Below are 14,802 nucleotides of genomic sequence, written 5' to 3'. Positions count from 1 at the left end.
ATACTCCCCTCCCTTCTTATTCCTCAATAAAAACAAGTTCATAAAAGCCCTGCCCCAGATCCAGAGCACTTCAGCTCCAGTTTTGAGGATATCTCATTTTTAGGTGCCTGTGTTTGGGAAGAGGACTGAATGAGTTTTTCTAAACTAAATTTCTCATTGCCTTTTAAAGTGAAAAGAGGTGAGTACTTATAAAGGACTCTGGGAAGTTCAATCTGCTTGTGAAGTCTGCTGGTTCTCTACTGCTTTGTAAAGTGTCCCATCAGTACAGGAAAAAAAATAGCCAGTAGGAGCAACCCTGTGTTTGCAGCATCCCAGGGCTTTGATATTCTGAAGCTGTTTCTCCTCATTTCTATACAATGCTAAAAAACCAGAAAATACAGGGAATACAATTTCACTGCCTAAACACTTCTGCTGAGACTGCATAGGGTGCTGTGAAAGATAGCTCCTGTCCAGGCAAGAGAAGAGGCCTAACTGTTGCTTATTAATTTTAATTTAGCCTTTCCAGAAATCATCCTTTCCAAGAGGTCTGGCACTAAACCAAAGCTCTAAAACGAGACAAATAAATAATTGCATTTCATCTAATAAGCTGGAACAGAATTCCCTTTGAAATCAGAATTGGATGGTAGACTGTATTTTGCACACTTTATATGAATAATTACCACCATCTTCTAAATTATACAGATTTTATCTCTTCAACATCTGCTTTGTGTATAGAAATCCTTAATGCACAAATCATAATTATCTGCCATGTGACATAAATAAAGTTTTTTAATAATTCATCCAGAGTAGATGTCAAAAGGTGAAATATAAAATACAGAAAAAAATAACCTCAAGTAAACATGGGAAAAGATATAGATATTAAAGATAAAATATGTAAGTTATTCTCATAGTGAATAATTGCTCATCCATTGCCCCTGAAAAATGCAAACATATCCTCAGGTTATTTATAAATCATACCACCCCAGAAGGCTCTGGAGATTTTCATGACTGTTAGAGATTAGTCAGTATAACCAAGATTTTCAGCAGGTTCTGTCATTCTCACAGAAGACCAGCCATACCAACTCAATTGGTATTTAGTAGTTCTGACTGAATTTCTCTTCTAGGAGTTTCTGCCTTTTCAAACTTGTATCTCCTTTCAACAACCACAGCATCATTTAAGAGGGGTCTCCTTGCTTGCAAGGAACCTGCCCATTCTTCTGAGGACTCTGTCACCAAAACTATGACTCTCCTTATCCATTTTCAAGCAAACAACTATTTTCTCAGAAGTCACACATCCATGTATGGCAATGCAAATTTAGCTACAATTTCTTTCCCTGTTGTTTCTGCACTTATTTATCACTTTAATGTGTTTCTGTATTGTCTTCCTTACCTTTTTTTTTAAGTCAAAGTGTTCATCTGTCATCAGTGTGACCTCAGTAAAGAGACTTCTAGCATTCAATTGTACCTGATAGTAACTGCTGTTAGCTGGAGATACTCTGGTGCAGTAAATGCCCTTTTTCTTCTAAGGAAATTTTTTAAGCTCCCTCCAAATTATTAAAATAAGAGAAGTAACATCATTACCTGTGAAACCAGCAAGGAATTTAACTAGTAGAAATCTATATGAAGAAGAAATTAAACACACAAAGGGTCCTGGAACCTTAACAACTGGTCTATAATAAAGTCATATTGCCCAATTTGAGAAAGGCCAGTCCTATGTATAACGGTGAAGGGGGGCCTCAAGAGAAAGCCAGTGTGATCCAAACACTGTCCTTGATCCTTCCCTATATCTGAATTTTGCAATAAATCTTCTCATACATGCTGCTGGGTATTGAACTAAATGCCAGTTGGGACGTATTAGGACAAATTATTTAGGTATCAGAAGTGTGATAAGACAAGTTCCCTAGTAGATTATGATATTTAAATTCAAAGAATTATGCAGGAGCTACATCCAAACCAGACTTTCTTTTGGGGAAGTCTTATTTTAATTGCTTTTGTCCAAAATTCTGCTCCTGAAAACTTCAGCTTATTCTTGAAGAGTTTTAATTCTTTACTCATTCTCTGAGCAGGTTCAGGGCTGCCTGAGTGGATTATGCCTCTTGGCAGAGGTCACTGCCACACTTGCTGCTCATATTCCATCCTGGTAACAGCCAGCTCAGTCACAGTTTGAGGAAGCCAGGCTCCTTGCCCTCCTTTGCCTGAGAATTTTTAAACCTACATCACAAGGAAGAACCCTGACCCTCTGCTCCACCCAACTGAGAGCTGGGTCTTGAATAACATCTGTGCCACTTCTAATCAGAGTGCAAAAGGAAACACATTTCCTGTGCCTATTTTTTAGGTCATTCTCCTGGGATGGGAGGGGGCCTCAGCTGCGGCATCTGCTCCAAGGACTGCCTATGCACTGCAGCTTAGGAGTGGTGCATGTGAAATATATAAACAGACTGTGGAAGAATGTCTCCAGCCTGTGTCTTTGCATGTCCTGAGGGAGTACTCTAACTGCATAATCATGCAAACAGGTAAACTCATTCCAGGCTTTTCATGCTTTCATGCACATCACAGCAGGTAGCATGGGTAATGTCCCCAAGGAGCCAGGTGGGTTAGCAAAGCAGAGTTAACAAACCTCTGATGGATAGACCTGGCCCCTATTCTCCTACGCCACCAATAAGGATGTGGAGAATTATTTTATTGCAAAGAAAGAAATGGTACTAAAATTGCTATAGCTATGTCAATTTAAAATAAATATAAAAAAAAAAAATGACCCATACTCATCTTTAAAGGAATACAGTGTGGACCTGTGGAAGGGAGTGAGAGAAAGGGATGGGCTGCTGCAGAGTTGCCCATGTGCCACAGCAGTCCTGAGGACCAGGTCAAGCTGGAGACATCCTGAACACCCTTCCTCTTTTTCACTAGCTCTCAACAGCAGTTTCAAGCCCCACTAACCTGGCAGAGAACCCTGCTTTCCAAAGGGTCCTGGGGGACTCAAATGGCATGGAACTCAGAAGTCATCCTATAAGCCAGTGTTGCAAGCAGCTGAACTGTCACTCATGGCTACAATATCACTGACGTGGGATCCATGTAGCAGGCTGGATTACATCTCTGCTCTGAAGACCACATCTCCAAAGTGGTTTAGAAATGGAATTTGACCATTTTTTACCTACAGAGGTTGGTGCTCTTAATGCAGATAATTTCTGATCTTGTGGTTGGGTGTCCCGTAAGACTCTGGCATTGTTTATTACCAAATGTAATGTCATTTGTTCTTTGTGTCTCTCTAAGAAATAAAAGTTATTCTAACTGCAAAGGGACAGTATATAGATGGTCTCAAAAAATACTGTAAAACTGTATGTAAAAATTACGTGAAAATACTAGTCTTTGCTTCATGGTGGTAGAATCTGTAATTTATAATGATATGATGAAATTAAAGGATCCCTATATAAAAATAATATACTGTCATTGTTTTTAAAACTGATCAAGGTGAAAGAAGAATTAAATAGTATATCATGTACATGTAACACTGACAAAAGTATTGCAAAATGCAAATCAGCTAATATGTTTGCATTATGTAAGGTCATAAATTTTTCATTTATTTCAGTAACTTCAATTATGCAGTACTTGATGAATGCCTGTAAGCAGAAGTAACTACTAACCATAACAAAACCAAAAACTTTTAAAGAAATGTAGCAGACTTTCTGAGAGAAAGAGGGCATGAATCATATTTAGAAGGTTGAGCTACTCCAGCCTAGGCCTCAGATACAGGCCTTGGTGAGGCCTTGAAGCCTCTGATGCAGTTGGAAATTCAGTCTGTGGCGCAGTTAGAAATTATGTTAAGGTAACCACAGTGTAATTGAGCTTTCTGGGTGTGAATTAGTATAGGTCTGCAGTGTGAAACTCTAGCCACCTTGAGACAAAGACAAACAATGTTTGCTTGCCAATGAGAATGTGTTCATGATTGTAAACTATATTGAAGTGTATATAAACTGCCACCTTACAAACAATAAATGGAGAACGTATGTTTCACCACATTGGTGCGGATCTGCGTTTGTCCTGTCCAGCCTCCCGGAATTTATGAGTCCCTGATTCAAAGAAATCATAGTTCTTTGCTTCCCAGTAGGGTTCAAAAGCAACAGAATTTGTGCAACAAACAAGCATAAAAGTACAGGCCTTTCCCATGCTATTATTAAGCTTATATCTAAAATACCATACAGATTTTGGGAAGTGGCAGCTGTGGAGTTTGTGCATGTATGAGAGACAGATGGAGATGATCATCTGTAATGTCTCCAAAGGGGCTTTTGTGGTGCCTCAGACCAGTGAATCATGAAATGAGAAATGTTTGTGTGACCGAGCCCAGGAGCTCCGTATGAGATGAAAGCAAGCACCATCAAGTGAGTATTCTGCAGCCTGACACAGAGTAAGACATTCACTTGGCTGATACTTTTTAAAAAGATGGTTCCAAAGAGCGAGGTAGTTTCACATTGCGCAATTTTCTTTGCAAAATTGTGTCCAGTTTCAGTTACTGCAGGGGTAATATTAAATGCAAGTCAAAAGACTGAAGTGCTACAGCTGTTATGACATATAAACATTTTTACATTTGACTTTGAGCTCAAAGTATAATAGGCTCAAAGTGACTTATAGGCTGAAAACCATCATGATTATTCATGCTATTTTATGAACCAAACTGGGCCTGAAAGTTGCACTTTGTTTGGTCTTAAAAATCGTTTCTGTATGTTTATTTTACATATATGTAAAATGTGTATTTTACATGTATGTGTATTTATATCTGTATGTGTATTTTACAGTGTGACTGAAGCATTTCATATCTCTCAAGGTCTTCAGCTTCCTCCTCTACTTAGCAAACACCTTCCTGATCTTGTCCTGGTAATGCCCACAAACATTTCAGTTTCAATGTAACTAATCTTATTTTTGTTCTCCAAGCAGGGCAGACCAATTTTTGATGGCTAAATGTGGGAAACACAGTAAAGGTAAGAAGAATTTTAGGAAGTTGTCAAAGTAGGCCTCAGAAACAGAGAGAGAAGAGAACTTAGAGCTGTAAAGTTTGAATGTAGAAAAGTTATAATAGTTTAGTAAGTAAGGGCTTGGGGCAGAGATGCTGTGGTGAGTCATCAGTGACCCCAGTCTTTTGCCATGAGTACAATAATGGTGATTATTTCCTGCTCATTCCTGAGGCCACTTGGCGCTTCTGTCATCTGCTTGCTTATACAATATGCACCTTGCTTTTTCTTCACTGGTTTGTAATTCCACATTATATCTGCATTTACTATTTATGTTTTGTTTTACGTGTATTAACTGCCTGGTTCTGGTTGTCAGCTTTGAAAATGCTTTTGTCAGTGTCATTTCATGCCCCTTCAGGTACCATCCCATACTTCTTTTCTCTTGTACACAGCATCTTGTGTACCCAGTTTCAATCTTCCCATTTGCATCAATGCACATGGGAGAGGCTCTAATGAAGTCACTGTTTTCTGTCTGAGAACTCTAAGTTACCCTGAGTTTTCTTGATTTTAGTATGTTCAGGATTTACAGCAAAACTTGATACAAGTTTAATTATGTGTTTGAGTTCCATGTTAACAGGTGAGCTGATTGTTTATTTTATGGAACTGACATTTTGTAGATGCTGGAAATATTTTCTAACTTCTCATTTCTAACCTTGATATTTCAGAAACATAACTGAGGGATTCACTGTAAAGGGGAAAAAATATGCAAATTAATCTGTGCAAAAAGCCCATCAGCACCATCTGCAGTTGGTTCCTGCCTGATCGTTCATCACTACAGCTTACACACTATAACTGGATGCCCTTACTTGAACCCTCAGAAGGTGTAAGTCACTTTCTTGCCTATTTGAAACCTAACTAATCATAAGAGTTTTGGGGCAGTTGCCAGTCAGTAGATTTTATGAGTTTGGTTTAGATACTTTTCCTGTGAATTTGCAAAACAATTCAACTCTTTCAGAACTCTGATTCCTTAGTGCCTCAAGGACAAATCACAGGCAGAGGTAAAATTCCTCTCCACTCACTGCTTACATAGCACTTTTGCTTAGAGTAAGGATTCTGTGAGCACTCATAATTTTATTTCAGTGTAATACCAACTTTTTTTCATTTTACTATCACCAGAAGTATGATATCACCAGCTATTTTATGGGTGTTCAAGGCTGGCCTTTTTTCCTAAAAGAAATGTACTGTCATTTCTTCATTTGATATAAGCACATCACTCTTGTTATGCTAATGGATTTTTCAAAGTATATATATTACTAACCCCTTTATTTTCTCTTTCAGATAACATTCTTTAAGTTCCATTTCTTAAATTCCCAAAACTATTATTCTTCCATTGTCACATTTGCAGACTCCATTTGCCTGCTCATCACTTTTCATATAGTATCATAGCTAATTTTTTCCAAAACCTTATCAAGAAAAGTGAAGACAAAGTTTAAGTTGATATAATAAAAGGACATGCTAAACACCAACTGCTTCATTAGTAAATCTTTTTGAGGTAAATAAAAAAATTAAACAGCTTACATCAAACTTCTTGGATTATCATATTTGGAACCTGTCAGCCTGCATTTTTGTACAAACATCTTTAAAAATCTTCTGTCATGGTATTCTAAAGATAGATGCATTAGTAACAAAACCTTATTTGATTAAATAATTAAATTATTGTCAGCCATAATTTAATACTAGCTCTTAACAGAACTCTAATTATTTCTGCTTAGATTTCTCAGATCACATAAACTACTCTTGCTTATAAAACATACAGAAACTCTTAATCTAATTTGGTCTTGTGTTTTCTTCACCCTGCTGTTCTAAACCAGTTCATCATAGTCAATGAGGGCCACAATGCCAAGCATCCTATTCCTGTATCATTTTGGGACCCTTTCCCTACTGCCACAGAAATCTCACAGAACAAAAGAACCAGTTCAACAGGTTGAACTGATTTTTAGCAGCTTTTTAGCAGCATTTAACAGCATTGTCCAAGACAGAAGGTAAGTTTCACCTCCCAACACTATGCTCCATTTGGTTCCTCCCTTTATAGTATTTTTCATACAGATCTTTTACAGTGATCACTCATCAGATTCTGAGTTCAATGAATGAGGAAATCTTTGAAAAACCTTTTGTTTACGATAATGCAGAACACCAGCTTAATTCACAGAACTTGTATAAAAGAATGGAAAACCAGTGTGATCTATATTTCAGTAGAGCTCAGCCGAGAGAAGTTGTGCCCGCCCCCATCCCTGAAAGTGTTCAAGGCATGGCTGGTGTCCCTGCAGGTAGCTGGAACTTGATACTCATTAAGATCTCTTCCAACCCAAAACATTCTATGATTCTATGATATCTTTAAATTAGATGTTTTCATGTTCATACGTATAACAGATTCCTCTCAGCTTGAATCAAACCTCCCTTACAGGTAAACCTGCTTTCAAACTGTCCAACTGCATCAGACATAGATAGAGATCTGAAAAAAAATTTAAAACAATTAAAAAAAAGAATAATAAGAAGGAAATACTAAATTTTCATCTACCATTTGAAATTGACCCATTTTTTCCCCATGGAAACGAACATTTTGGAATCTAATTTCTGAAAATACTGAAGATCTCCAAAATGAAAACAAGGTCCAGTTTCATCTTAGTCTGGAAATTACTCAGGTCCAAAATTATGCCAAAAGCAGTCATTGGTCACTGAAAAATAATTGTCTGTGAGTAAAACCTTTCTCTTCATAAATTAAGATTGTACAGCCTGTATAAAACTATTATATTTATTCCACTTGTGTCTTACTAAAAAAAAAAATCACAAAATAGAAAGTGTGGTTTTTTTATTTATTTGGACTGACTTCAGGTCTGAAAGGATGACTTTGGAGACTTTCAAGACCATACAACATCAAAACAAAATAATGTTACTCATGATTGCATTACATTTTATTAAAAAAAAAGTAACACACCAAATCTGATGTGTTACTTCATCAGATTTCTTTTGTTCATCCTTCTATATATAAAAAGAAATTAACTTTAAAAAGTTGAAAAGAAAAACTTTTACACAAGCTACACTGCTTATTTCTGCCCATTTGCCTGATAAGGTATTTCAAGATAGTCTTTCAATCAGTTTTAGAAGAAGTCAAATGGGATAAAATGCAGTTTCATGGATCATAACCAGATAAAAATAAATACACAGAGGCTAGCATTCCTATCTGACCACATTTTATCAGCTTAAACAACAAAGAGATTTTGCATGTACAAGCACCTTGATAAAGGTGACTGATCAATTCAGACTTTATAAAACAGGACTCCTTTCAAAACATGACACTTTCAGTACCACAACCAAAACCACTGCTCTAACAAAACAAAACAGTTTCTATAATACATCTTCTTTGGGGGAAAAAAAAGATTGCTTGAGATTTTCAACATCACAAGAAATATTGGCTCCTCCTTCAGTGGATGGAATAGATGGAATATAATACAGATGGAATATAAAACTGGGAAGCCAAAGCAGAAAGAATCCTGTAGTTAAAGCACAGATGGATAGAGATAACAAAATGCTGTTCCCTCAACTATGAAACCACTCTTTTGTTGATTGGAAGTGTTACAGTTATGATGAATCATGACTCAATTCCAGGAAGCAAGCTAAGCAGGCATGAGTTTAAAATTGGATTTCAAACTCTCCAGTAGCTAAAAAAGCACACATTGCAAAGCTTCACACTTCTCCTACTGCATATTATTTTGATGGGGTTGTGAACCTGTAGGCCAGGAGCATTTGCCTCTTCTAGATGTCTGTTTATCTTCAAGAACAACTGGCAGTTTTCTTTACAGGGTGCTGTCCTGAACTTATCAGCAAATACAACCAATGACCATGATAACATGACCAGATTACTTACATGTACTATTTCTTGTTCTTCTTCCAGAAACTTAATAAACCATTGTGGTTATAACTTATTAATATTGCATGAACGTTACACTAGAAATACTGATCAGGCTGCTGAATATCTCTCATATGTAACAAAAATATTTAAAGCCCACTTTGCTTAGACTTTCAGTCCAGATGGCACAGATTAAATCACATGCTCTTTTACAACACGGTAGTCAAAAGGCAGTGACATGCAGAATATATGGTGAAAGCCTAATATTTAGGGGTAAGAAATGGCCATCAAAAAGACAACTAAAAATAATGGCAAATTTCCATAAGCTGAAGTGATGGGCTTTTCTTAAAGTTTGACTGAATAAAAGAATTCAATTTTGTACAGTATGCTTTTCCAGTTGTCATTTCTCTGATCTGAGCATGAATGCTGACCCATCAATTTGGAAGAAAGAGTAGAAATTATTGCTGAATTTGATAAGTAGTTTTCTCCCATCATGTACAGGGTAGCTAGGACTGGAGCTTTGCTGAACTCCTCTTGCAGGCCCTGATCTCACTGATATGACTCCAAGAGCTCCAAGAGGCAGGTCAGTGATTCCAGCAAGCTCCTGCCCACCATGTCCTAGACCTAGGATGAAAAAATCCTGACACTGGAACAATGAGCAGCTGATATGCTTCAAGAGTTTCAGAAGAATTTGATTAGCTGGACTTAAGCGCTTACCTTTAGGAAGGAAAACTGGCACTCTGATTCATGTGTGCAGGCTTGGGAGGACTTTGATTATGTTTAATTAGATCAACATCACAAGATTTAGTCACAAACTACTGTAGAACATTTTTATTTTTGGTATTTTGGATATTTTGGCTTCATTACCTTTTGTTCCCCCTTCTCTCTTCCACTCCTTATAAATGCTGAATGATTCTCCATTCATTTTGCTAAAATGAAGCTGTGCTGTTTGTTATTCTCCTCTGTCTTTTCTGAATATATTGAAACAAAAAACCTGCAGGAGGAACTGTAATTTGGAAAGAGAAAGTTCTTACAGAGGATGGAAGAAAAAAACATTGTGTTCTCTTTTCTTTAGTCATTCCCCTTCACTTTTTATCTTTGTTTTCTCTTCCTTTCTTATGGACATACACACAAAACTTTTGTAAATAGCTTCAGGAAACCATTCATCCCTGGGCTACACCAGCACCAGAGGTAAATCAGGAGATAGAGAAAGTTGTGAAGGATGTCAGAAGGCAGAACCAAAACAGGAAACAGATGGAAGGAGAAAGATTAAAGTTTCTTTCTGAAACATAGTCTGGATCATGGTGGAGAAGGACCTGGTAGATATGTTTTTGGTTTTTTTTTTTAATGGAAAACATGCCTTTTTCAAAAGTTAGTATTATGATGAGACAATGGAAAATGTTTTCAAGAGAAATAATGGATGCTCCATCCCTGGAAGTGTTTAAGGTCAGGTTGGATGAAGCTCTGAGCAACTTGGTCTAGTAGAGGGAGTCCCTGTCCTTGACAGGGAGTTTGGAACTATGTGATCTTTAAAGTCCCTTCCAATTCAGGCTCTTCTATGACGTGATTCTATGATATATTTTAAAACTGATGCATGAGTCCAGTCTCATGGGATGGTTTGTCAGGTACTGCCCCAGGAGTCTTTGGGAGTACTGTCCTGGGAGTGTTTGGGGTGGGAGTGCCTTGTTGCATCCCGGGTTTGGGTTTAGATTAGGGGTTCTAATCTATGTTAGCTAGCCGAGTCCTGTGTACCCCTGTGCACCCCCCGTGTTCCCCCCTCCCCCTCCCCCCGCGGTGGTTAGCTCCAGGCTGCCTGCCATTGGAGCGTCCCCCCGTCACCCGAGCTCCGGAGAGAGGCGGTGCCGATAGGCGCCGGAGCTGCCCCGAGCCGGGAGAAACAATGGAGAGCCGCAGTGCCTGGGAGTCTTTGGGAGTGGGTTGTGAAGAGTTGAAATTTACGTCCTCAGTGCCACATAATTTTTCTGTTCCTTAGGAAAAACTGTGTTCTAGAAGTAAAATTGCCAGACAAGATACCTAATTTTTCAGAAGAGAAAAATGGTCCATAAAGGTTCTTTCGAACAGCAGGGTGTGACTACTGGAGGACAACAAGGACAGAATACTGTAGGACTTCTATTTGAGCATTAAAAGGATGGGCTGCACCCAGACTTGTGTGAGATGAATGCTGTGATCATAGGCTACTCATTGCTCAAACAACAGAGATCCATCAGACAGACAGCTGTCCCTCTGTCTGGGAATAGCACTGAACAACTCACTGCAGCAGTGCCAAAACTGTTCGGAAATCATTACCTCAAGCAAAACTTAGGGATAGCTGCACATACCACCATGTTGTAGCTTATAAAAGCTGAGAAACCCTCCTGCCACTTCTCTTGCACAGGCTGTTGGGCAGACATAAAAGCAGAGGAGATGCCTTGTAAAGCCAGAGTGGGCATGAATTTTCTTTTCTGACCAAGTGAGCCACCCTGTGGTATAAAGCTGCTGTATGTATTGTCATTGAAATTATTATTTTTTCGTTGAAATGAAATTATTTTGTGAACAGTTCTGGAACAAGAATAGAATAGCTTAGAATGAAATAAATGTATTTGCCAGCAAGTTTTATGCAACAGAAAAAGGCACTTGCAATTTATAAAATATATATATATATTTCCCAGGCAGCACAGCTCTCCAGCTATTCCCAAGATATCAACTTGTTGTGCTGTTAAGTGCTATATCACCAAAATATGAGAAAGAAAAGACATAAGTCTCATGTACACAGAGGCTACATTCTATTTTTGGTGTTATATTGAGGTAAATCAGAAGTCAGTCCAGTGAAGAAAATTGCTCTCAGATACACTGGTATTAACCTGAAATCAGATAACAGTCCTTGAAATGCAGTTATATAATGTCTGGAGAACAGACTCTGGTGGAATAAATGATCTCTGAAATGCTACTAGATAATTAAGCTGAAGTCAAAGTCCAAACCTAGATCTCATTGCTGCATATTAATTTAGTAAAACAGATTATTCATGCTTTGGATGTTACCTTTACATTTGGGAAAAGCAGGTATGTCCTTTAGGAAGTTTTGACTGGATTTCACTTGTTTATTTTAAATTGAAAATCCTCAAGAGGAAGCAAGAGAACTTGATAGCTGATAAACATCTGATACCAAAGGGGAAACATCACAACATATCATCAATATTTTTAGTTCCCCATGAATGATTTACATTCCCCTGCACTATCAGATATCTTCAAAAGAACATATCAAAACTGGAGAGCAGTGCACTTGGTTCATGTAAAGTTAAATTTGCTGCAAAAAGCCCTATGAATTCAAAGCTCTGAGACTAAGTTCTGCTTTCCAGTGTCGGGCACAGACTTGCAGTCTGGCTTTGAAAAGTTTCAGTAGGTCTGGGAAATTTTAAGGCTCTCTGATGGCATGCCTACAGCAAGTCCCCACTGAGCTCTGGTGCACAGGATTAAAACAGAGCACAGGTCTCTGGGAGTGACTGGCACAAATATCTATTGTTTTCTGTGGCCTAAGCACAGGGAAGCTAAGCCTCTGCCAGGGGGCTGGCATGCCATCCCAACTCAAGAGATGCCTAGCACTCAACTCTCCAAGAGAAAGGTGGGACCACTGGTTTTCAGGTCAGTAGTCTGGGCAACCTCTCTTAGTGTATGTTGTAAGCAACAGCAATAGGTTTAGGTTTTTTTCTCCTAGTTGTTTTTTTTTGTGTTTTTTTTTTTGTTTGTTTTTTTTTGTTGTTGTTGTTAGTTTTTTTGTGGGTTTTTTTTTTTTTGGGGGGGGTTGTTGGTTTTTTTGTTTTGTTTTGTTTTGTTTTGTTTTTGTAACTTTCCATATCAGAGCAAGCTAAGAATACTGAATGGCAAAATCCTATCTTTTTATAGCAAAAGCTATTCTTAGCTGTTTGGTAAGAGGACAACTGAGATTCAATAATATGCCCAAAATCACAGAGTACATTGCAAAAATTGACTCCAAAGATCTTAGCAAAGAGCATACTGATGACTTGCCCTTGACATGTTCTTACCTATTGCAGTGCAGACTGAATCAAGGCTATTTTCACCAGTGGATCATCATTCCTCTTTATAGTTACTGCAAAGTGGTGGGTTTGGAATCTATCAAAGAATATATAAATAGACCAGGAATGCATAGTGACAAAGGCACGAGCATATGACATTTTACAGGATCCATGCAGAAAGAGCACTTGATTACAGAAGTGTTTTGAAATTGCATAATATTGAAGAATTTTTATTTGTGTTTTCCTTTTACCCAGTCTCGATTCAACTGCTGAAGTGCTGCAGGTAACCTCCAATCATTGGGCATTTAAATAAAGAAAACAAGCATCATCTCTTCTGTACTACTATGAGCTCAGAGATCCTCTGCTTCAATAGATGGCCAGTCAGGGTGAGCGAGCACTCTCAGACCAGAACTGGAAGAGCTTTCCTTCTGCCAGGTACATGGGGTCCATGGAACATCTTCTATAAATGCACGTTTCCATGTGCGTATGTAAAATCTACAAAGCAAATAGTATAATCCAGTATAATCCTCATCCTCCCTTCATTGTTGCAGGACTTTAGTGAATAACTGCTGCAAATGGAAGGAGAACACGCAATCATCTGAGAACAAACAAACTATTTTTTAAGAATGCAGTGAAAAATATCTTTAATATTCAGCACAACTTAATGAATTGAAGACACTTTCCTACTCAGTCCCTACCAAGTTGGAACATTTTTTCTGTGCAGCTAAATTAAAGTCCTTCGTTCTCTTTAGAAAGCTGTTGCATAGAATGACATGACAACATCAGTATGAATTACACTTGCTTTTGTTATAATATGGCTGTCATACATGAAGGTCTTAGTTACAGTGGCATTTAACAAGATAAATTTACTCTCTATAGAAATAATTTTGGCTAAATGATATTCAGCAAGGAAGAACTCACAACTGATGCCCCTTTTAATTAAAAGACAAAATGTTCTCAGATCAGGCTGGTCTTAATGTGGCTGTGTCATTACAGAAAAATAGTCTGGCTATTATTTTGGTGACTCATCAAAATGTTTTCTTACTATTTACTTCTGTTTCTGGAAATTTTAAAGGAAAAAGTGTTTTCAGAACATTCAATAAATTTGTTTAATAGATCTGAGGATTTTTTCTCTGATGCTTATCTTCTCTAATAGCTGCTGATACAGCAGTACACAGTTCTGCAGCCCCCTTCAGCACTAGGTTTAACCTTCACTAGAGTAAGCAGTGAAAGTGCCACCAGGACTAGGATTGGAGATGTGGATCATCATCCAAAGATTCAATTTTTTTCCTCATTGTGGTGACTATCAGTAAAAGGCAGTAACTAGCCCATGTCTACAGCATTTAGGTGATGTAAATCCATGAGTACAGGCATTTGTCCTGAACACAATTGTATGACCACTGAGTTAAGGAAACAAGTGAAAGAGACTATTTAGATTAGCGCCATTCATAAATATTTTTAACCAAATTATGATTTTTTTTCAGGATTTGGTTAATTTCTCATGATGCTATTTAAGACTGATACACCTTCTAAACAGATTTGTCATTACACAATGCATGGCCTTGACAAAAGATCTCACTACTTTTGGAAAAGAGAGTAGTAGTTTGTCTCCCTGACATTCCAGAGCTGCAGCCAGGTAGAAAACTCTGAACCTTGCTGTAAGCCCAAGAACTTCCTTTGTGTTTTTGTGAATGCAAGTGAGCAAATCCATAACAAGCTTTTTTTTTAACTGCAATCCGCTCCCAGAGTTTGGCATTTGTTCCAGCTAGGACTTGTCATCATGTTCAATCAGGTACTTTCTGCTCCTGTAAAAATGTCCCCAAATGTTCATGCATCTTTAATCACAATAAATTGGTCTCATACTTAATTGGTTTTACAAACTAAGATATCTTTCTGAAAAAATGAACTACCATCCAGAAGGACAATGTCAAAAATAAGCCAA

At 37.8% G+C, this 14,802-nt stretch overlaps 1 long non-coding RNA gene across 2 annotated transcripts; it reads left to right on the top strand.

Annotated features, from left to right (window-relative positions):
• Window positions 1–3,042: 3,042 nt before the first annotated feature.
• LOC128788589 (uncharacterized) lies at window positions 3,043–13,977 on the top strand. Of its 2 annotated transcripts, none has more exons than XR_008431135.1 (5): window positions 3,043–3,138; window positions 4,909–4,952; window positions 5,648–5,805; window positions 13,116–13,295; window positions 13,412–13,977. It is a non-coding gene; the product is annotated as an uncharacterized LOC128788589 (long non-coding RNA). The 2 variants fall into 2 exon arrangements; XR_008431136.1 differs by lacking the exon at window positions 3,043–3,138 and adding an exon at window positions 4,271–4,355.
• Window positions 13,978–14,802: the final 825 nt, after the last annotated feature.

This window comes from Vidua chalybeata, chromosome 5 (genome assembly GCF_026979565.1).
Source record: "Vidua chalybeata isolate OUT-0048 chromosome 5, bVidCha1 merged haplotype, whole genome shotgun sequence".
Taxonomy (NCBI): domain Eukaryota; kingdom Metazoa; phylum Chordata; class Aves; order Passeriformes; family Viduidae; genus Vidua; species Vidua chalybeata.
This window is presented reverse-complemented; position numbering and strand designations above follow the sequence as displayed.